The 23,017-nt window shown below is 41.0% G+C and overlaps 1 protein-coding gene across 1 annotated transcript in view; it reads right to left on the reverse strand.

The window, feature by feature from the left end:
* CSMD2 (CUB and Sushi multiple domains 2) overlaps window positions 1-23,017 on the reverse strand; it is a 1,417,205-nt gene that overhangs the window by 1,004,351 nt on the left and 389,837 nt on the right. The gene's annotated exons all lie outside the window — the stretch shown is intronic.

The raw sequence follows: 23,017 nt of genomic DNA on the forward strand, positions 1-23,017 counted from the left end.
GGTCTCCTCAGAGCATCCTTCAGGTCTCTGTCATATCCTCAGGGTCTGTGACATACACTGTGACCTATAATGTGTCTACATTATAATGTGAGAGAGATGTAAGCTAATCAAGTAACCCTCATCTGCACAACCAAATGCATTATATATCTGGAATGCAGAGCACGTTATTGACCGTGGAGTCCTTCATAGAACCGGGCCACTCATTTTCAAGCAATTTCTTTAACTTCTACTCAATTGTGGTCAGGCATAAGGAATTTGAAGAACACTTGATTCAGTTACACTTATGCAGCACAAGAGAGAAGTCCCCACAAAATGGAGACGAAAGAGACTGAAATGAGAAGGTATATTTTGTAAAATACTAATTTACTTCTGTTTTTTTGATGTAAGGTGCTTTATCTACAGTTGGCCTGTGCCAGCATCAAGCAGGGTAGGTGGTGGTTAGACACACTCGCTGGGCAGTGAAGGTGTCTTGGGGAGTCATACGCCTCCTGTGACTTATGACTACCAGTGGCACTGAACCGAGCACTACTGTCCGGGTGCAGAACATGTGTCCTTCTTGGAACACTTGTTGCTCACACAAAGTGAAACACTTACGCGCCTACTCCCAGCACCTACGTCCCTCTTTCTGCTGCTGTACAGTCCCTCAAGGGGTTACCTACTACCAGGCTTTCATGAAATATCCTACATGGATTCCTTGCCTTTGTGAGGTTGGTCGAGGGCTGGATACAAAGTTATCAGAGGGATAATGGAATAGACTAAAGTGGTGTAGAGTGCAGTGCCATAGATTGCATCACACTTGCCTGTCAGAAGTAGCTTTGTGCTCCAGAAAACATTTCCTTCTCACTATTCTATTATGGCCTATTTACACAACAGATATAGACCATTTGAACATGGCTGCTCCTCAATTTGCCTCTTTCTATCAGGCATTTGCTACGCCACTTGTAAGTAAGTAGTCCTCTAGTTGAGCTTCATAAGGTCACAGCTCTTCCAATTTGCTCGGGATCTTCACTTCCTAGTATTCATACAAGTGGCAGTGCTCCATGACCCAGTCTTGCACTCTTCTCTCCTGCAAGTTCTGTGTTTGAAGGTTCCTGTACTTGCTGCTGTAATCAGGCTGCAATCAGACCGGTAACTGCTGTAACCTGGTTCAGCAGGTAAAGTCTGAAAATCAGGATACAAGAACGGGTCAGGAAATTATGACCTTAGGCATTTTTTTTCCTTCGAATGTTCTTTTGTACTGCATTCCTTATGACAATATGCTCCAAGCCATGATACCATAATCCAAAGCAGTCAGAGTGACTTCTACAAGGGCTCACCTTAATTAAATTTATGGTGGCCCCTGAAATGAAAAAATTTAGTATAAGTATATTGTTTATTGTGGAAGGTGCTTCTCGCTTTTAAAGTGATTTGAACACTAGGTTCTAGGTTATATTCTATTTTATAAAGTCAAAAAATGAAAAATCTGTGAAAGAGTGGTACAGCCCAAAAGAACTTTAGTGAATTTAAATTAGATCCGATTTCAAGAGTAACGTTTAAAAATCTCTCACATTTACATCTGTGTCATCTTGTTGTACTTACGATGAGCCATGCAAAATCAGAAAGCATTTTTTTGGCATAGCCATTGAGACCAAAGGTCCGTTGCGCCGCATGATCCTAACACATTGTGGTGATAAAGGCTTAGGATTTGCATGAAGGAGTATCAGAAGAGAAGAGATACAATTGTCAGTTTGTTTTCTCTCAATTCCGGAAGAAACAGCTGTGTTATGGAAATTACCAACACATCCTATAGTAGTGTCTGAGATCTTACATAAGAAAGTCCCAAGCACAAGATAGTCTCATGTGAGGCACCTAAATATGCCTGAGACAAGAGTCTCTCATAATCTAAAGTCCAGAGATGAGCTTAACCTATAAGTGTGTAGAGGAAGAGTACTCCATATCCCCGAAGAAGTTTATGCGGATCCTTAGATATCCGGTGATGCGTTTCCAGAATCAAACATCGATGCATTTGTGTGTATCCTCAGATATTATTTGAATGGGTTCCAAAATGTCAAGTGAGAACAGCCTCAGATACCAACCAGATTGGGTTCCGAAAATTGAATTTAAATGAATTGTAGAGTGCTTCAGATATATGATTGTTAGCGCTGTAGAACTGAAAGTAAAGGTTACTGGGAGTAGATAAATGTTCAATATCCATCGAAAACGTGGCTGGTGGATCTGGAAACTGAGGGTAATGGTTACACAGAAAAGTATTTATGGAGTAGGTGATATCCACATAAGTCACATATAAGGCTTCCCAAAATCAGAACAGGGAACTTGAGAGTAGGCTTGGTCAAAATGTCATCTATACTGGCATAATGTTACATAACTTCTGGTATTATGTATTATGATTGTTGACTTAGTTTATGACCTTATGCCATGACGTGAAAATCCTATCACAGGAGCAAATGAAGAACACAAACTAACTGAAGCTGATCGGCTGTTGTTCCCATCACGTTTTTCAACAGCTACATACACTATGCCATGCAGAACACACAGACAAAATGTAACCTCCCTCTTTCAGGGAATGAATGTATGGACTGTGAACTAGCTATGTTAAGAATCAATTTCTTTAAGATGCTGGTCTGTACTCAGAGGGCTCTGAAAGGTGGGGCCTGAGGTCACTGTAGAGTAAGTACTAAGACATCTGCCTAGGTCTACAAAATCACTTTTAGAAGGATGTAGAGATGTTAGAAAAAAAAGTGTTATATTAAAAAAGCGTAGAGTACACTTTGTACAACTGGTTATATGGCGTACAATTAATCATTCGTAGCTGGACACTGACCAACTTGTTTTCAAGGAAAAAATAGTAAGTGGGCCAGGCTACTTAAAAGTTTAAGAAACATTGCTTCAAGTTATTTTTCTTCCTCTGAGACATGACGTTCTTCATTGCAACTAACTTTCCTTTATCTGGAACAAGGCTAGCGCGCAGTGTTTTTTCTGTTACTGGCGTATTAGACCACTAGGGGCCGCATTTTGCAAAGGGCACAGAGTTCCTGTTGGCACCACAGCGCACCTTTAACTAGGTGCGCCGGGCTCAAACAGGGACAGTGAGCTCTATTGCCGATAATGTGCTGTCTCCAGTGGTGAACGCCTGTTGTGAGCCTGAGCCACTGAATGTAATATGACCCAACATATATTCTCAATCTCCTTCCTCATCCTCATGCCAACTAAGCCCAATTCTGGCTGCTAACAATGTCAGCGGCTATAACCAATTATTTCTTGTTGGCTGATAAAAGCCGTACAACACCAGACTGCAGCTAGGACACAACACCATCATTTTGACTGGGTGGGTTGGGACCTGAAGTACGAAACTGTGTCTTCAGTGTGACAGTCATGTGTTCTGTGGTAGCAAGAATTAGGAAATAGTGTAGGGAAGATGAGTGCCTCCCATGGGCAGGTACTACCAGGATCTGAATGCAGCACCTCTTGAACTCCACAGAGGTGCAGTGGCCCCTCTAAACAGAGAGCACCCACACTTCTTATGAGGGAGTGTGCAGGATCAGACTATGGACAGAAAATAGACAAAGGGCACCAAAACAGAAGTCCCACCCCCGCCGCCATTAGGGGCAGCTTTGAACTTGCAAAAACATGCTGTTTAGGTGGTTTGCAAACTATGGGAGACTCCATGCATTTGTGATTTCTGCAGGCAATGTTTGTGGTAATAGCAGAGAAATCAGAAAACAGGCCCACAAGCAGCCACAAAACTTGGCCCACACATTGGCTTGGCAGACCAGTCCTTCTGGCATTGGCTGATTGCTTTTTTAGGCCAGTTCGTCCATGGTAGTGAGTGAGTCTGTGACATGCAGAGTACTAATCCATTGATTATCCTGGCACCCAGTGTCCTGTCACTACTATTAGCACTAATATTGTGTGATTTCCTATTCCTAACGCCTGCCATCCGTTCTAAGTCGAAGCAGAAGAGTAGATCAATGGGTGAGGGTACCCAATAAGATACACAATAAGCTTCAGCTTCAGCTGTTGCATTTTTGCAGATGATAAACTTAGAGGGCAATTGGCAAATTGGCAATTGTTCTTTTTCTTTAGCGCAAATTGCTGACAGCTAGGCATGACAACACATGTTCAGGTATGACTTCAAAGCAATCAGATACGAACGAAACCACACGCACTGTGTCGAGCTAGCCCCCTTACTACTGTGGCTTGATCTTCTCGCTTGAAGTGATCCAAGACTCGGGAAACAGTGGGTATGGGTTTAGGCCTGGCTTGGTGGATCGTGGCTGGCAGGTCCAGGCCTCTGATTGGAGTATGTCCCTTACTGCAATCAACTATAGAGATGCAATTCTGTATTGCCGTCTGCATTGCACAACCACTACAAAATGTCGTTTTTGCATTTGGCAATTGGTACAAATGCAATTTTGTATCTCCTAGTGCAGTTGTAGGAGTGTGATCTATCTAACCTTGAAATGTCAGTATAATTTATGTCAGTTTAAGTCCCAAACTGCCTGGAGAGTGTATATTTTTTAATAAGGCAAAATATGTTTCATTTCGTGATAAAGGGCATCTATGTACCCAACACAAGACACATTTTATGATGTTAATGTGATGGCACCCTTCGATGTCAAGCATTCAGTCGACTTTGGATGGATTCTTAACAAAATACATGTACAAAAAGCATGCATTTATATTAGTATGTACAAGACCATCCACATTAATGTGCTCGCATAAATGCAACAAAAAGTAAACGTGTATCACGTTTATAACTTGCAGGGATCATTTTCACAAAAAGCGACTAAAATGTATAGCCCTATCAGTGAATGTGCACAGATAAACCAGAGAAGATTTTGTGCCCAGAAAATGCTTCGCACAAATGGGAATGTGTAACTAAGATAAATGACACAATGCTCTCTCATTTCACCAGCAACCTAATCAATTTCTCCTCGCTGTTAGAAGCAATCCTAAATTCCTGGAAACAACATATGCGCTTGTTATACTTCTGAAAAATGGCACATGTGGCAAATCGAAGAACGCCCTGGCTGAGATCCAATTGAGTCCTGCAGTTTGCCTCTCAGGACACAGGACACTATGAGGTCTTCCGGATGTTTCCATCTTAGTCACAGAGGGCACTGTTTTAGGAACAAATGTGCCTACTGCATAGAATGATAAATGCTGGATGGAAGTTTAATAGTGCTCCTATACCCTGCTTGAGATAGGAAGTTAAATTAATGTTGTGTATGACAAAAATGTGTTATGTTAGAGTGCTTGTACCCTATGAACATGACTGGTGTTGCTATAAGATTAGATAAGGCAGGAGACCTCAACAGTGCTTAATTTGAGCAGGTGATTTCTGGTGCTCAGCACTGACACTTAATTGTCAACATCGGCTCTTATAATTGTGTGCCACATGATGGTGCTGTTTGTCTAATTTGGAGATGAGCACAGCAACAGTAGTTTAATAATTCAATATACAGTCAAACTCACTAATACTTGTAGGAGTGTGATGGTTAGTAGCTGTGTCGGTACTGTCATTGACAGCACTGGCAGGGGCAATGGGTGGTGCAAGCTGCAGTGCCTTCTGACAAGAACCATGTAACTTATTTTGTTTTACAAGGTAAGCTCTGCTTGAACACCATATAGTGACAATGCAAAATTGCTGGAAAATCAATTTTAAGGTTAGACCATGTCCTACTTTTTTGGGTATGAACAGAGGTAAATCTTAAATCTATGTCCTCGTACATGAAGGTGGGTATGTTAATATATTTTATTTAAGGTTAGCTAATCATTGGAGACTGGGTAGTCCAAGAAAAGACTTGTTTTTCATATGAGATAGTGGTGTGGGTAAGTGGGATGGACACTTGTCATTTGAAAGATCATTTTTTAAAAGACTGTGGCCTTCTAGATTGACAGCAGTGAAGTCTGCTGGGGGGGGGGGGGTGGTTGTCGAAGATTTGCTTCTTTGACTAATTAAGAATTATCCTGTTAGGTGTTGCGAAAATTAGTCACATAAATTGGTAATTCTGGATCCTGACATATAGAGCTTTGGTTTGGCGTGGAACAAATTCTGAATGTTTGCCTACTTTTACTTACTATTGAAGCTGGTGAGGTTAAAAAAGGCTCAAAAACTAAAGTAAGAGAAGAGGGTTTTAGGAGAATCCCCCAGAACAAACTGCTCATAGTGATAACATTTTATTGCAGCAAATATTTGAGGAGAATTCTCCTTCAAATCCATTTTTGTAGGTTCCTTTTGTTCCAAGAGAGGCGCACAGAATGTTGCAAATTACCAACGTTGAGTAGTGCAGCTACCTTGGCCGGCTCTGTCATGCCTACTCCCACACCTACTTTGGATGTGACTGGTGCTGCTCTAAGAAAGCACTGCTTGAAGCTAAGGGTCCTCTAAATGCAATAATGTGGCAGCAAGCACTACATGACCAATATGTAAGATGGTCAATTAGTTACTATCTATCATAGTGAAATGGTATACTTAAGTAAGATATATTTAAATTCTTTAAAACACAGTCACCATTTGTATGTAGGGCAAAGTGAGCTGAATAGTGTAGAAAAGAAACCGACGAGCTCTTTGTTACCTTTTAAAGATATGTTTAACATACGTTCTAAGAGACACCTGAGGGCATTGCCATGGTTTTCCTTGCTCACCAGTCTTGCAGCCGTAAGAGTTGCTGGAATCCACACATGAGAGAATGCTAAGGGTTTGGCTGTACCAGTTTTACTAATCGCACTCACACAAAAATCAGAATCCTGACCTGCTAAAGACAGTCCTTCATTTCCAAGTGTACTCTATGGTATACAAAGCAGATCATTGCCCAGCCCTAGGACTAATCTACATCTGAAGGTGGGATCTGAAGTTGTGCAGTTAGCGGTGCGAGTTTACTTGCATGAATATAATCAGTACCCCAATGCTGCATATTCCAGGGCAGCACAGAGTCATGTTAGTGAATGTGAAGGGAAGCTTGTGGAGCGTCTGACTGGTGAACAGATAACATCCAATTTCAAATCCTCATAACCTAGAATTTTCATGAAGCACCATTTCAGTTTACAATACTTTTAGTGAACTTAAATCTGAATTATTGTTAGTGATATAGGTGCGGTGGCACATTGCACCCTAGTTATGGATGACTGTAACTATCTAATTGGGGATCGGGGTGTCTAATTTTTTTAATCTTGTGAGAACAAGTAGCGCCCTTGCTAAGCCCTTCAACCCCAGATCTGCTTTACATGGAGCACATGGAAAAAGAAGTCTCTGGTTACCATCACCCTCGTCTTTAGCGCCTTGTGGGGTGCACCTAACACTGGTATTCTTTGAAGGTTCAACATAACAATATGGCAGATAACAATGTTGGGCACAAAGTAACAAAGACGTAGAATGAAAAAAGGCAAAGTTGAAAGAAAGAGCAGGAGCCTGCTTTCATCTTAAGAAGTGAGCGAGTCATCGGTGCTCACAGGGTCTGGCACAAAGTCCCTTTCAAGTACACTTTGATCTGCAGATCTCTGCACCGCAGGTCAGTCCCGCCTCGTCGGGAGGGATGAGCTTCTCCTTTTCGAACCAGGGGCTTCAGGGTTGTCCAACGCAGACCAAATCACAAAGCCACAAAGTACAGTAACCAGAATATTGGTGGGTGAATCTGCATATATAATACCCAGGAAGACAATCTTCCATTAAAATCTTCAGATGGGGCCTATCCAAGCTAATGAAAAATACTCTACAAGAATGCCTCGTAGAGGGAAGATGCAGATTTACCATGGATGAAAGAAAGTTGACAGTTAATACTTCAGGACTTTGTCCAGGATTTCGTGGCACCCGAACCTTATCTGCTAGGGTTTAGGAAAAATGGTATCGCCACCTCTACCATCACCCACCCTACCGTTCCAATAATACAAAGCATTTCTTGGATAGGAAGCCAGGGCTGGTGATAAAGTGACACAGGCGGACTGCTGCATAATTACTGTAGATAATATGAAACTGCGTTTAATTGTTTCGCACACATGGTGGGAGCAAAAAAAAACAAAAAAAACAAAAAAACGTTGAAGAGCATACTCTACTGCTGATTAATGAAAGACATATTAACATACTGTCTAGCTCCCACCCCCTCTCTCCTTCTGTCTCTCCCTCCTCACTCAGTCTTTCTCCTGCTTTGAACTCCCCAATCTCTCTCTCTCCACCACTCTCTCTCTCTCTTTGTCTCTCTATCCCGGGCTTTAGCTCTCTATCTCCCACCCCTTCTCTCTGCCTCTCTCTCTGTCTCCTCACTTCCCATCAGTCTCTCTTCCCCTCCCCTCTCCCCCTCTCTTGCTTTCTCTCCTTGTATTCCACATGTACTAAATAGTCCCTGACAGAGATCTCAGCCACCTGACTTGGTATCCACCACGGGTCTATCTAGTAATTCCATTATCTTCTTCAGACCCGTGGCCCCTTAGGTAAGAAGGATTTGCTGATTTAAAGCGTGAGGCCCTACGTTTCCTCTCTTCTGGCTGTGCTGCGACCAAGAATAGTTCACTGACTGGAAAAAGAAGCCCTTGCTGTTCTAGAGCTGGAGCGGGATCCATGCCCTATGTATACTCACAGCAGGGTTACTCTAGGAGGAGGCCATTTTGTTGTGGAGTAGAATGGTGATCATGGGTCTTTCTCCAGGAATCTGTCCAGTGGAGAGGTAAGAAAGAGCTATCCATTACATTGTAGGTGTTCTTTGCACGTGCAGAGCGCGGGAGCAGGGATCAGAGAGGGACAGGTCTACCAGAATAGCATCTAAATCTGCCCTGGCGAAGTGGACTACCCCACTGGGCATGCAATCCCTACAAAGGACACCTCTAGCATCAGCAACAACCATTCTTTATATGTTTTGCAGAGACGATCTAGGGCTAGAGAGTATTAGTCCCAGCGTGAGTGTGAATTTGAGCCGATAGTTAAATGCACCTGTGCACGACGCACGCACTCACTGACTCACTCACACAAGCCACAGTGTCAGGGAAGAAGGCAGAATCTGGGGCATTGGCTGTCCGAGGCTGCCCTGAGACACGCTGTCTTCATAATCAAATGTGAACGCACAATCATAAATTCATAAAACGCGGCCTCTTCGTTAGCTCGTTACAGCCCTCTTCTGAAACCATCGATCAATTAGTACACGGACGTCAATTGGCAGAGGGAAAGAGAACCACTGCAAATTGCAAATAAAAGGGGCATATGCGACTAATTGACTGAGTTGAAGGGGCTTTACAATGCTTAGCGGATGTTGTTGCCTGGTAACACTTGTTAGATGTGTGCTGCCATCTCTCGCCCTCGGGACGTCCTCAGTGTGTCAAGATAGATACGATGGTACGCATGCGCAGCGAGTGATACGTTGACTTTTACTTATGAAACGCCGTACCTAATAACTTGAACTAAACGTGATAAGTCGTGTTAGCCACGATTTTATTTCTAGCAAATCTTTGACAGGTTTATTGATTAATTATGGCTAAAAATTTGTAGCCGTTTTCCCAGTTGTGCTTAGTGGCAAACAGGGCAACACACAGGCACGCCCAAAATAACACCATATTGAACTAATTAGAGAATGTATATTGTATTTAGTGAAATCTCAATAACCTCTAGATGCAAGGACTCCTAAATAATAGGACGTATACCTTCATAATTCATCCGTGTAGTGTGCCAGCAAAGACGCATATTAATCACAAAGATGTGTCCTCCATTTTATAATTAGAATATTAAATTGTTATTGGAAGTGCAGTCCAAAGGGGGGACGTCTTCACATGGACTTTTTAATGGCGTTCCCATTAATATGACAGCAACAAGCCTGCCCTGGTCAGTGATTTGAAGCGATTGGACAAAGACAATGGTTTGACCTTCTTCAGTTGCATGTATCGTTGACCCTTGAGAAAACCAAACTAGTGAATTTGGGGAGTCGCCATGTTAAACACAGGTGGTCATCTGGTTGCATACAAATGCCACAGTGCAGTTTATGGACTAATTGTATATCATGGTCATCGCATCAGGTGAATGGAATTGGCATGCTACATTTGCATTACATGTACACTGATGCAGCTAGCTGCGATGACTCTGTTAAACATGGAAAGTGTATCAGGGTGTAAAAACAAATTGTCGGGGTTCATTGTCTTGGAGTGTGACAAATGCTGTTGGTGCTGGGCTTTGGACAGTCACAGGATATTTCTACCGAATGAGCTACAAGTTATTCAACCTCTACAGCCTCCTACAGCGTGTTCTCTATACTGACCTTCTAAAGAAAAGTGTGGAGCTTTGTAAGATCCAGACATAAAGTTGATCCGCACTAAATTAGATCAATATAAATAGTTGAATGATGCTCTCCCACTGCAAAGTAATGGCAGAAGCAGAAGTATTTTCAGTATCTCTTCTGAGGGCATGTAGGGAGAGTTGGAGCGTAAGAGTGGTGCAGCTATTATCAAGGAAAAATGGATAAAAATCACACAGAGGTAAAAAGCAGATAACAGGGAGCTTGGAAGGAACAGACGTGGGAAGGAAGAGATGAATCAGAAATGGATTGGAGAGGGGAGGAGTCCGAAGGAGTGGAAGAACAAGAAGAGAAATAATAGGTCCTGGGGAAATCGAGAATAAAATAAAATAAAAAATGCTTTAGAAAAAATGAAGCATTCAGGAATATCGACCTGATGAAAGGGCACTCTTGTAATCTAGACGGAGAATGAAATTGGAGTATCCAATTTACCCTCTTGAAAAACAAGTCAAGCAAAAGAACGGTAACTTGAGAAAGTGGGATGCAGCCTCTCTCGCCGACAGTTTGCCAGGGAAGATCTCATAGGTTAGAAGAGACCCTGTACTGATATACATCCCAGAAACAAGAACGTGCTGTGGTAATTTACATGCTCTGAAGTCTTCTAAACTGGTAGGCCTCATCACTGCTTGATCTGGGGCTAAGTCCACAATTGCAAGGGAAACATTAACACAGGTACAATAGTATGATGTTTGGTGCAGAAGGGTTCACTGAGTGATTTTTATGAGGACCCATGCTTCTAGACTTGGGAAGACCTTGAAAACCATGTCTTTTTTTTTTTTTTTTTTTTTAAGGGGACAACTCCTGTGGTGAGAGTGAGAATCACTTGGTCAATGTGGATTTTAAATAGGGTGAGCAGGTGTCCCAATTTTTAGAGGACTGTCCCGGTGTCTCCACACTTCCCTTCTTAAGTAAATGTCCCGGTTTTTGGGACAAAGGTCAGATCATCTAGGAAAGCATAAGTTAAAGACGTCCACAAGGTATGAAATAATTCAAGTAATTTATCTGTTACTGTCAGGCAACACAGTCCCCAGTCTGCTCCTAGCAGAGAGATGGAGTGGGGAGCAGAGAGAGGTTGAGGGGGGGCGGGTTAAGGTGCAGGGTGGGAGCTGAAGCCATAGCTAATTTTTATATATGTAGTCTTGTAGATGTGTGTGTGTGTGTGTATATATATATATATATATATATATATATATACATATATATCTATATATATATACATACATATAAATACACACACACATGTAGAGGCACACATTCACAAAGCTACGCAAAAAACCGGAAAGGCCAGATATGAAAGTGAGAGTCTTTAGTCCTTTTATGTCTGCCCTGTCCTGGATTTGCTCCTCAAAATCTGGTCACCCTAATTTTAAAGGTTTTTTAAAAGAATGGTGTCTCAGCAACGACATTCCTTTACACACATAAGGGCAATCGGTGTAGCATTCATTTGCCTGAGTCGAGTACATCTCCTGGTGGTAAGGAGGCCCAGTGGCACACAATGTCTACTCATCTCCCCCTCTCTTCTCCCGTGTTGCCCCTTCCAGCTCTGCTCGAGGTCACAAAACCTGCCCAGCTCGACCTGAAGGACATGCGCTGCAGCAGCGTTCCCAAGAAGCCGGTCTTTATGCAAACCTCACCCCTCCCTTCTCAGAGAAATGTTAAAAGCAGTTTGATTCTCAGAAGCCAGCTCTTCGCCTGCATCCACTCGTGGACCAGCAGTGGGGATGAAAGGAGACATGTGTCTGCGAACCAATCCCCCGACCACGCTGTGCAAAGTAGAAACTAACTTTCATCTTCTTCATAATTACCGAGATTACTTAGCATAGCACACACTGTTTCTTATTCCTGAACCCTAGCAAATGTAAATTACAGAGCTGAAATAACATAAAGCGGCAGAGAGTGTCACCGTTCATAATTAGAAGAGAAAACAGAGGGTTCTTAACAGGGGGAAAAACAACTTTGCATATGTGTCAGAAGATGCTCCAATTCCCTGCGCGTGACTCTGAAATCGGCACACGAGACAGATAAATCAGAGACGCAACAGCTGGGTGGCATCAAAGTGTCTTTTGAACAATCAACATTCAATCATCCTGTTGGCGCGTTAGCACGCTGGGTTTAACCTGCGTACGCATTCAAGTTTCTAAGCGCTTTACAAAGACAGGCCGGGCTTTCGGTCTCTGGCACTTTTGAGAATTTTGCTCCTATTTTTTTTGTTTATCTTACACCATATTAGGGGTTCGTCATTAATGTATTTTTTTCGCTTTTGATTTGTAATATAGAGCACCGATTATAGAACTATGTTCCCGTGATATAGAGCATAAAAGACTACAGCATCAGCAATGAGGACCGATACATTTTTGGATCAGTAGTAGGGTAGTTAAAGTGGCGTAACGAAACTTAAGGGGGCCCCATGCACAGTACATGGATGGGGCCCCTCCCTGGACTCACTCGGGAGGTCTCAGGCCAGTGTACGGAGTGGAAGGGGTCCCGTGGAGCGTGGGGCCCCCGCACTGTGGGGGCTGCGGGTGCCTTTGTTATGCCACTGGGATACTAATCCCTAAGTAATTGCAGTCACAATCCAATCCAATATGCTGGGATAACAGGGTGGCCCCATGTTTTAGGCTGTGCTATTAATGTGAGTATTGCCCTTGATTTGGGCCCGCCAAAGAAGAGTACAAAGAGGAATTGATCTGTGTTTCCGATAATCTGATTTGACAGAGCTGAGAAAGGCCATAAATCTGAGGTCCTCCTTCCCTGTCAAACCCATGGTTCCCCCCACTCCGTCTAGTCAGAGAAACCACTGGGTGACAATTGGGTGAGACTCTGTTGGATCTGCCATCCGTCATCCCTGACCTCGTGGATCATCCATCACAGTCACAGTGAGGGTCGTCCCGCTCGATGGAGGGGGCATAGCCAGCACTCGTTTTCCATGCCTGTGTCTGCCATGTGAGGCAACATATCTCCCAGTGCATTGGGACCATTTAGTATTTGGTCAGAGGAACCAAGCTATCTGCACCAAAATGATTGCCGAGTCGGTGCTTTGACCAAGGTGATCAGTCGCAAACATGTGAGGCGCTGGCTCCATTCTTAGCATATATACCCAGCAGTTTGGTCCTCACTAAGGGTGGCAGAGGTCATGCCCTCCACCACCCTGGCAGACCAAAGGACAGCCCAATAGGGTCTTAATACGAGTCTTAATGTTTAAAATTGTACTGTGCAAAGGAGGTGCCTAATGGCTAGATCCAAACCAGATCTCCAGGATAACCACCCACTAGGTAAATGATTTACATTTAGATTCACTGTATGTATGCTTATTGTATGTGGCTATCCTTCGATTCTGATACGGATGTGGCCCCCATACACCTACATTGAACTTTCCTGAAAAAAAAAAAAATATTTTGAAGGACTGACCAAGTATGGTTGTTAACCTCATCAAAATATCACATTGCATTTGGTATATAGTATACAGGATTGACCCTAAAAAGGGTGACATTAGACCAGTATATTTCGTCTGTGAATTCCTTAACATGCTTTTGCAGAATATTTTCCAAAAAATATATCTAACTCAGAGTTTTAAATAGCTAAAAAATATAGATTTGCCAGTCTAGGAATCCTTTCACGATTAAGTATTGTCAAGTTCCTAAGAAATGCAAAGAACTCCAACATAGGAAAGATTACGTGAAAGCTGACATGGAGTCAACTTCTTAATTTCCCATTCATATTACGTAAAGGAAAAAGCAAACCTTACCTGCAAGGAATTGTCACAGTGATTTTCTCACAGGCTCGTCTAACATATGTGCTGTCTCAGCCAGGTGTACCAGGTCTCTAAGCATCCTAAGACAAGATTAACAGACAGTGTGTGCGGGGTTTGCATCAGAAAAGTGGCACAAACCTGAACAAAAAGGGATTTTTTTGGATTTACTTTCCAGTGCAAAAGCTACCTGAAAGTCATGCAAAGCAGTGCAAAGCACTTCTTTTCCTTACCTTTCTCAAGTGAGCATTCCATGAGTGGTACATGGGCATTCCAATGAGACCACCCATGGATATTAATGCAAAACCCCATCTGCTAACAATAGTAGACACAGTTTTGTGCCAAAAATTAAAAATACCACTATCTGAAAGCAGGCATTTAAAAGGAGAAATGATATTTCTCCTAACTTTTTCAACTTTGCATGTGCACTGCACTGTACAGCACACATATTAGAGAGGAAAGTTTCTAAGTTTGCCTAGGCATAGTATTTGGTACTTGAAGGGCACCCTTCTAATACAAAAGCCATGCTAGACTCACACAGACACATGTGCACTATTGTGTGTGGTGGTTGGCACCCTGATTGTGCATCAGCTCTAGGAAGAAAGCAGGACAGGGCCATATCTGCACTTTTCTGCTCTCCCTCTCATGCAATGCTGCACAGCAACATTAGGTGCTGAACTGCGTCGTGTGAAGGTAATGTTAATCTGAACCTAAGTCTTTTGTTCTTGCATCTGGTCGATACATGCTGGCTTGTCTCTATTTATGTTGTTACTTCTCTTTATGATTGTGCTTATGGATTCTCTAATGACATACATTCTAGCTTATTTTCTATACCCTCTGTTTCTTGACAAGTTTCCCTTTCTTGCTCTGTGTTAGCAAGACGACAGCCCTATTTTGGCTATGCTGGGTTTTGCTTTACTTAATGTGAGGGATTCATTTCTCTAACTGCTTGGATCAAATGTTGTAATATTTGAATTTGGCTGGGCCTTTTGTTGGGTTTTACCTGGGTGCACAACAGTACCAAGTGTGGTGCTTCCACGGAATGTCTATCTTATATTTAGGGATGGCCTGATGGCTGTTTGGGTCTGTGTGATACTGGTGAAAAACGAAGTTGAGGAAACATTTTCTGGGAAACCTCTGAGGATGAGTCTCTATCCACATTTTATTTCCAAATTTTGGTGTTCACCAGGTTGACAATTCCAAACTGTTGCATGTAAATGTTTAAGCAGGGTTGTTTTTTTATCAAGAATCCTATAGGTTATTTTTTTCAGAGGGTATCGCCTCATACTGCTCATTTTCTTCATGACTCCTGCTTCAATCCTTTGCACTACAACCCCACTTACTCAATCATTTAATATGTTTTTCTTTCAGGGGATACGTCCACACATACTAGTTCCTATCATTCACCTGATAATTGCGTGCCCAGGAGCTTCACAACTACTTTTCCAAAGTACTTGTGTTTCTTGTCCAAGTCCTTTTCCCCTACATGTATTTTTCTGTCAATCATTCGTCCTTTTATCCGTCATTTTTCCTCCCAGCTCTAATGTCTTTCTGTGCCAGTGGCTCATTTTTTTAAATAATTTCCCTTGCACTTTCGCAATAAAACTTCCTCGTAATCTCTCCTCCTCTCCCCTTTCTCCGTTCCACTTCACATCGTTTCTCCTCTTCCTGCTCGGTTTCACTACTGATCTTCCAAATCCTTTTAATACCACAAAGCCACAGTAGAAATCGTAGACAGACAATTGTAACTACTTTGACTTCAAGCTCAAGAAAAATACTGTTTCAGGAGAATTGTTGTTCTATTTATTACAAACTTTCCTTTAACTCACACTAACTTAGTTACAAGACTGGCAGTTGAGACCTTTGGTTCATCAACTTGATATTCACCAAGTTTTCTGTTTTTTTGTCTGCAATAGTTAGAACGGGCGTTTTCACCAGATGATTTCGATGCATTTTTGCCTTCAATTTGTCTTTTCACTAGGGCCGTATTTTATTGCAGCACTTACTTGTTTTGCGCCACCACCCCTAATTATTACTTATCACCAGTGCTTAATTTGTGCTTGTTGTTTCCGGTGCTGAGCACCGGCACTTATTTTTGAGGGCCGGCGCTCAGTCTTCTGCCTCAGGTATTTGCTGCGAGCAAAAGACACATATGGGAAAGACGGAGGAAGAGAAAAACGAAAAAGTGTTACAAAGGTAGAAAGCAGAAAGCTGCTAGAGTGAGCTGAAGGGGCAGGGAGTGGCTTTAAATGGTTTGAAGAGGCCCGAGATGGCTTCGGGATTATGCTGCCTCAGTATTCCTTGCTCTCACATTTAAATGCAGCAACCGCAGGTTTAAGAGGAGGGCTTTGAGAACAAGCACGTATTTATTTACAAATTAAGCACTGCTTATGACACACCTTGCTCTGCTGTTAAAACTAGCCCATGCTATTTTGACTGTATCTGTGTATGATTCTGTTCTCATTTTGTTTTTTTGTCAGGAGTGATTTCCAAGGTTGCTGAACATTTTCATTCTTGAGAGTTAAGCAATCATCTGCTGTACATAGTTTGTGCAACTGAAAGTATCTTGCTTTCCTTATATCCATCTGTGCGGTAGTCTCTAAGCCAGATCTGTACATTTAGGTCAGTCCTTTCCATATACATATAAAACACATCAGTGTCTCTACAAAATCAATATCCCTGGTAACACATTCTCCATACCCATTCGTGAGGTGCCAGTTCAACTCATTGTACAAACGTTACTCAATGGCTTTCCTTTTTCTCCTGATTAATGAGGTTAACACTCATATTCATTTTTTTTGTTTCATGATATTACAACAGCTATTTAAAGTATTTTACTCTTCAGTGTTTTTTGTGCCTGATACAAATTCATCCCAGTTCGAGAATGGCCAATGGCAGACACTGTGAAAAGAAGGGAATGAGTACCTTCTGCATATTCTCCTCCAGTTTCCGCAAGCGTATTACCATGGCATCTTTTAGATGATAGAGAAACAATGCAATGACAGCTCATAATGGTAGGAAGAATTGTGACATGCTTGTTTCACATTTTATTGAAGCCCTGGGCTCAGATTTAACAAAAGATTGCATTGCCCTTGCGTCAATGAGCAACACACTCCATAAGTCAGATTTACCAAGGTACACTAGGGCACCTTGCGTGGCCCTTCGTTGCTTGGTAAATCCAAAGTCACTGCCTTGTGTTACTCTGCACTGGGAAGGCTTTACATGGGTGGAGCGAGGGTGTTCCCACGCACTCACCCATGCTTTTTGGACCATTCCCAGATTTACCAAGACTGGCAAACCCGGTTTTGTGTCAACATTTCACTCCTTCCCGATAGAGGCACAGCAATGATAAATATCTTTATTGCTCCTTGTTTCCTTTCGACATGTGCTACATTCTGCAGCACGCATAGAAAGAGGAAAACACTTCGAAGGATTGTTTTTGTGCAGTACAGCATCTTTTCCTGCACAAAAACAAACCTGCCTAGAGCATGGTGAAAGGGTGCCTGTGTTGGCGCTAGATAGTACTTAATGCACCAGCTCAGGGGGAGAGCAGGAATGCCCCATATCGTAGTAAATATGGAGCATTCCTGCCCTCTCCGTTTGACGCAGCACAGCATTGCGCGGCGTCAAATAATGATAAATCTGACCCCAATATTTTTCATTTGCACGCCTTCATTTCAAGGCATATAACCCTGGTGTATCCAAGTTACCTAATTTGTGACATAGCTGTGTGAAATGCTAACTTTAACTAAAGTTTTGCTGAGGGCCCAGACATTTAAAGTTTCAAGTCTTGTTAAACGAGCTTCAAAATGGGTGATTACCAGCTACTAAAAATTTATGTCACTATGGACTGTTTTACGCATATTTTTTTGACTGTTGTGTGCTTTTTTTAACATAAGAAGGTGGTTGTCACATTACAGTACATTAAACTGGAAAAACGTTGCATGTAGTCTAAGCTGCAGAGCTTTGCTTGTTTTTTAACAGGACATTGCCTGTGGATGATGTTTTTTGCCTCATAAAAATTCATATGTGAGTTTTTTTTTGTGAAAAAGTCTTTTCTTCGGGGACATTTTCTGCAAAACATAAATTTATTGGACTATTCATCTGCTCATTATTTTTAAATAACTTTGCTGCCTCTTCACTAAGCTTTCAGATGCAACCTCGCAAATTTCGCATATCCGTTTTACCGGGAGAAAAACTGAGATATACAAAATCTTGTGAGATTGCAACTTCCTTTGCTATGACCTACATAGATTCCAAAACGAGTAACTCTAGCTGGGATGTATTTTTTTTTTTAACAGCGAGATATCCTCTCTCCCATCTTCCCTCGCATTGAAATGTAAATACTGCAGAGCCGTCGTGCAAAGACTGAACTCCGCCTAGGGAGGACACAGTCTTTTATCTCTTTTGTTTACCACCTCCAGTCCTCTTTTTACCGCCCGCTTTGTATAATGTCCTCAGAGCACTGCAGCTCACAAGGGGCTGCATTGTGCTATGTAACCAGTCCTATGAATCTCTCAGCATGTCCAGCATTTTCATTACCGATCCCGATTTCCATAATGGAAAGCGTGGAGAGCATGTTGTTTCTCCGATGTAAACCCAAGCTACACACGAAAGTTAAAATGCGGAGGAAGGTGAGACTGACACAAAACACCACACACAGCCCGACAGCTACTACTGTTTTGAATGGGAAATGTGAATAATAGTGTTAACCAACTTTTGCACCAGAAGTTGACACAAGCCACCACAGGTGAAATGAATCGTGAAGACCTCAGATCACATAAAGTGGGACAACTGGGGCGGGGGTAATGCGAATGACGCTCAGATCCTATGCAAAAGCTTATAACTAAATGCAAGATAAAGCTTCTGAGTAATACTAGGACAGCATTAAAACAAGCCCAAATAAAGGACATGAGGAAATTGCTTGATGTTTTCACACATAATAGATGATTCTCTCCTAGGGCCATGGATAAATAATGTGATGCTAACAGCAATGTTGCTTTATTATTTGTTTTCTTGTAAATAGGTGACCTCATGCAAAACCTTATTCATTTATCTACCGATGATAAGTGTTCTGTAGCCTTCAGGTTTTAACCACTCGAAAATAAAAAGATATTTCATTGCTGGGCTTAAAACAGCAAACTATTTTTAACACAGTCTAATAATGTCATTGTAAAATAGTGATGAAATAATGGTACATGCTGTTTTCAGAAAAATCCTTTGGTTATTATTCATAAAATTTCCCATGTTGATGTATGGAGTAAACAACCAACAAATGGAAACAGTAATATTCCAATATAACGGGGATTGTAAAAGATGTATCTGCCAGAATCATAACCAAACCGCTTTGCCCCACTATAAATCTATCCGAAAGGGGGTAGTATAGGGTAACTGGCGCTCTATATCCCACAATTAGATCCGAAGCTCAGAATCCAAATGTGAGAGCTATACCCCCACTAAAGCCCAACACGATAACCACAGTTATCCAATATATTTGATCATAGCAGCCTACATTAATCTTTTAAAACACTAATATACAACATAAATTGTTGATATTGTACGGAAAAATCCTCTTCCAAGCAGTTCCGTTACCAATTGCAATTTTTAATATTTCATTGCGTTGGGTTCCAATTCCATCAATATTCTTTTAAAATGTTCCAATTCACATTATAAGCTCATCCTCAAGTCTTTCCAAATTACCATTCGTTCAAGTCCTTCATTAATATTCAATTAATCATGCCATCCATTAAGCCAAGCCAACACCTGTTTTGTCATGGGAGTGCCCATTGACTTCCTCAGGACTTCCTAAATGGCATTTACATAAAATAGACCTTAATATTTATACATAATAGCTACATTAACTTTCCAATCTCCCTTCCGTGAATATTTCACATTGCATGCTCTTAATGTGGAAACCGTAAATTCAAACAGCATATTAAATCCAATTTCCCGAGTGAAAGTGCCCAAATAATATTTTCAATAATAAAATACACTTTTAAATTATTCATATTTACATGTCCCACTGATTACCAGTTTTTCATACAACCCAAATATTCATGCCCAAATATTTTGTTAGGAACCTTATTATATATTGTGAACACACCAGCAGTGAAGTATACTAGAATCTGTACACCACAACGTCTAAAATCCTACTTATTTAATTGTTTCGTAATCTCATTGCTGCTTCTTATTTTGCGCTAATTCCTGTATGTTTTCCAGTTGTTAGTACAGTTTTAATGCATCTGCAAATATTGAAAAAATTTGTTGATGACCAATCATACACTTAAAACCATGCGAGAAATGTTAGCCATCTAACCCATTCTTTCCTTCCTTACCTGATATTATGTGCTGGAAATTAAGTGTGAAAACACGCCACTGCCGCGAGTACGTCCGATATGGCAAACAGATGCCATGATTCTCATCGGTGTTAAATAACGTAAATCATAGAAATGGGCAACGGACTATCCAACCCATGTAAATAAAAATAAACATAGAAAACAGACTAACGCGATTGTGTCCATTCAGTAGAGCAGCGGCGTGGTTTCCTTCCGCGCGTTCTATGTTTAAAACAACAAAATTACTCACAAACTGTGTAACTAGTCTTGCTTGTCAAGAAACTTATTATTTCAGGCTCATTTCAACATTATGTGCTTTAAACGTACCAACTGACCACTGCTAGTGTCACTATCAACTCGTCATTTTCGATTTACTCTAAATTCAAAATAAAAATAACAATTTTGCGTAAAAAGACTAATTATTTGGTTAATGACATCTATCTAAATAAAATTGAGTTTCAAAACGCTACTACAAATTATTTGATAAATTACATACTGCTATAATAATTACACCTGTGATAAATTAAATTAAATAGTACCCCTCACTAGGGGGATATCTATCAAAAAATTAATCCAAAAACATTCTACAAAATACCTCGTAATGTCAATACAGAGATTATATAGTCAGGGAACATTCTATGTTAAGCAGCCTTGAAATGATCCATTCCATAGTCTTGATGCTAGTCACCAATTACAAGTGAAGACATATCTAAGTATAATTATTCGTTTTATTCATCACCAAGAAAGTACTCCATTTCATAGTCTGAATTTAGCCCAGACTCCACTGCACCCAGTCGCATTATCCAAATTGATTCTTTTCTGCGTAAGGCTAGTTCTCTGTTCCCACCTCAGGGATTTGATTCACACAAATCAAAACCAAAAAACTTAAATTCTTTATGGGTGCCCTGCTTTTCACATGTTTTCATATGGAGGGCAATTGGGTATCGTTCATCCTCTTGTTTTATTGCTCTCCAGTGTTCTGCAATTCCCAATTTCAGGGGACAAATACTACTACCAACATATATCATTCCGCACTTACATGACAACATATATTGTAAATTTGGTATTGCAGTTTAAATATGACTTAATGACATACTCCTTATCATTGGCATCCCAAAAGGTCTTTTTCGCCTGCCAGGCCCATTTACACATGGCACAACAACCACACCTATAAAAACCTTGATTGTGCACATTAAGCCAACTAGGTTTGGCTGTGTCATGGAGATAGCTTGGGATAAGAATATTATTAAGTGTACAGCCCTTTCTATAAGCTACCTCTGGTTTATTGCCAATATATTTATGAAGAATTCAATCTTGTATCAGTATGGCCCAATGTCTCTTCATAATCCTCAATAATTTGTGTGAGTTATCTGTATAATCTAAAACTATTCTAACTTTCCGGGCATCCATATTCTTGTTCCCTTCATCTGTAAGGTTGCTGTGCGACAGTGTCCTTGATCTAGATGTTTTAGAAGCTTTGCGTTGTGATCTCATTAGTACATCCTGCGAATAGCCCCTACTGATGAATCTCCAGCCCATATCTTTAATGCATTTTTGGAAATCACAATTCATACTGCAATTACGTCTAGCTCGTACCATCTCTCCAAAGGGGATACCTTCTATTTGGTGTTTTGGGTGAGCACTCTCCGCATGTAATACAGTATTGCACGATGTTAATTTACGGTACAGTCTGCTCTCAGTCTTGTTGTCTACCACAAACAATTCTACATCCAAAAAGGTCTATACAGGTCTTTCTATGTTTATGTGTGAATTTGATGTTAACATCATTCTGATTAAGGTGTTCACAGAATCTCATTAGTTTTTCTTCTTCACCTGTCCATAACATAAAACAATCGTCAATGTACCGTCCCCAATAAAGAATATCCGACTACCATTCAACTGCTTCTGGACCCCACACCCATTTTTCTTCAAACCATCCCATGAAGAGGTTCGCATATGAGGAAGAAAATCTCGAACCCACTGCTACCCCTCATTTTTGCTTGTACCATTCTTTCTTAAAAAGAAAATAATTGTGATTCAAAATAATATCAATCATCTGTATTATCATATGTGTATGTTCCATTAGATTTGCTGATCTTTTATTAGGTATATGTTCTATGGCCCGTATACCATATTCATGTTTGATGCTGGGTATAATGCCACGCCATCCAAGGTCACCATGATCAATGCCCCTCTAGCAGCCCAGAATCCAGGCCCAAACAAAAGTTTTGGATCGGGACAATTTCAATTGGAACGACATACAGAAGAATTCCAGGCAAAAGCTTTCAAGAGGCCACTCATTGAAAAGCAAAAATCATTACCCTCTTACTCAATCTTTCATCACAAGATTCACCAAGAACAAGGCTTCCAGAATGTTTTTTTTTTTATAGTGTCTGGCTCTGTGTAACAGATTTTTTACATCAATCTCTAGGTGATCATTTTAATAGTGTCATAATCTATAGGCACATTGATATTTTATAGAAAAGAGATACCGTTGAATATTTTAATCAAAAGTCTCTTAAACATGATTAAAAAAAACAGCCTAATTAAAAGGTTAATATCCAGGTTGTCCATTTTCTTTACATAATATTTACCAAACAACTATAGTATCTGCAACTGATGGAGCCAGCATGTCAATTATCACTAATTTGACATTTGCAAGC

This window comes from Pleurodeles waltl, chromosome 3_1 (assembly GCF_031143425.1).
Source record: "Pleurodeles waltl isolate 20211129_DDA chromosome 3_1, aPleWal1.hap1.20221129, whole genome shotgun sequence".
Lineage (NCBI taxonomy): Eukaryota > Metazoa > Chordata > Amphibia > Caudata > Salamandridae > Pleurodeles > Pleurodeles waltl.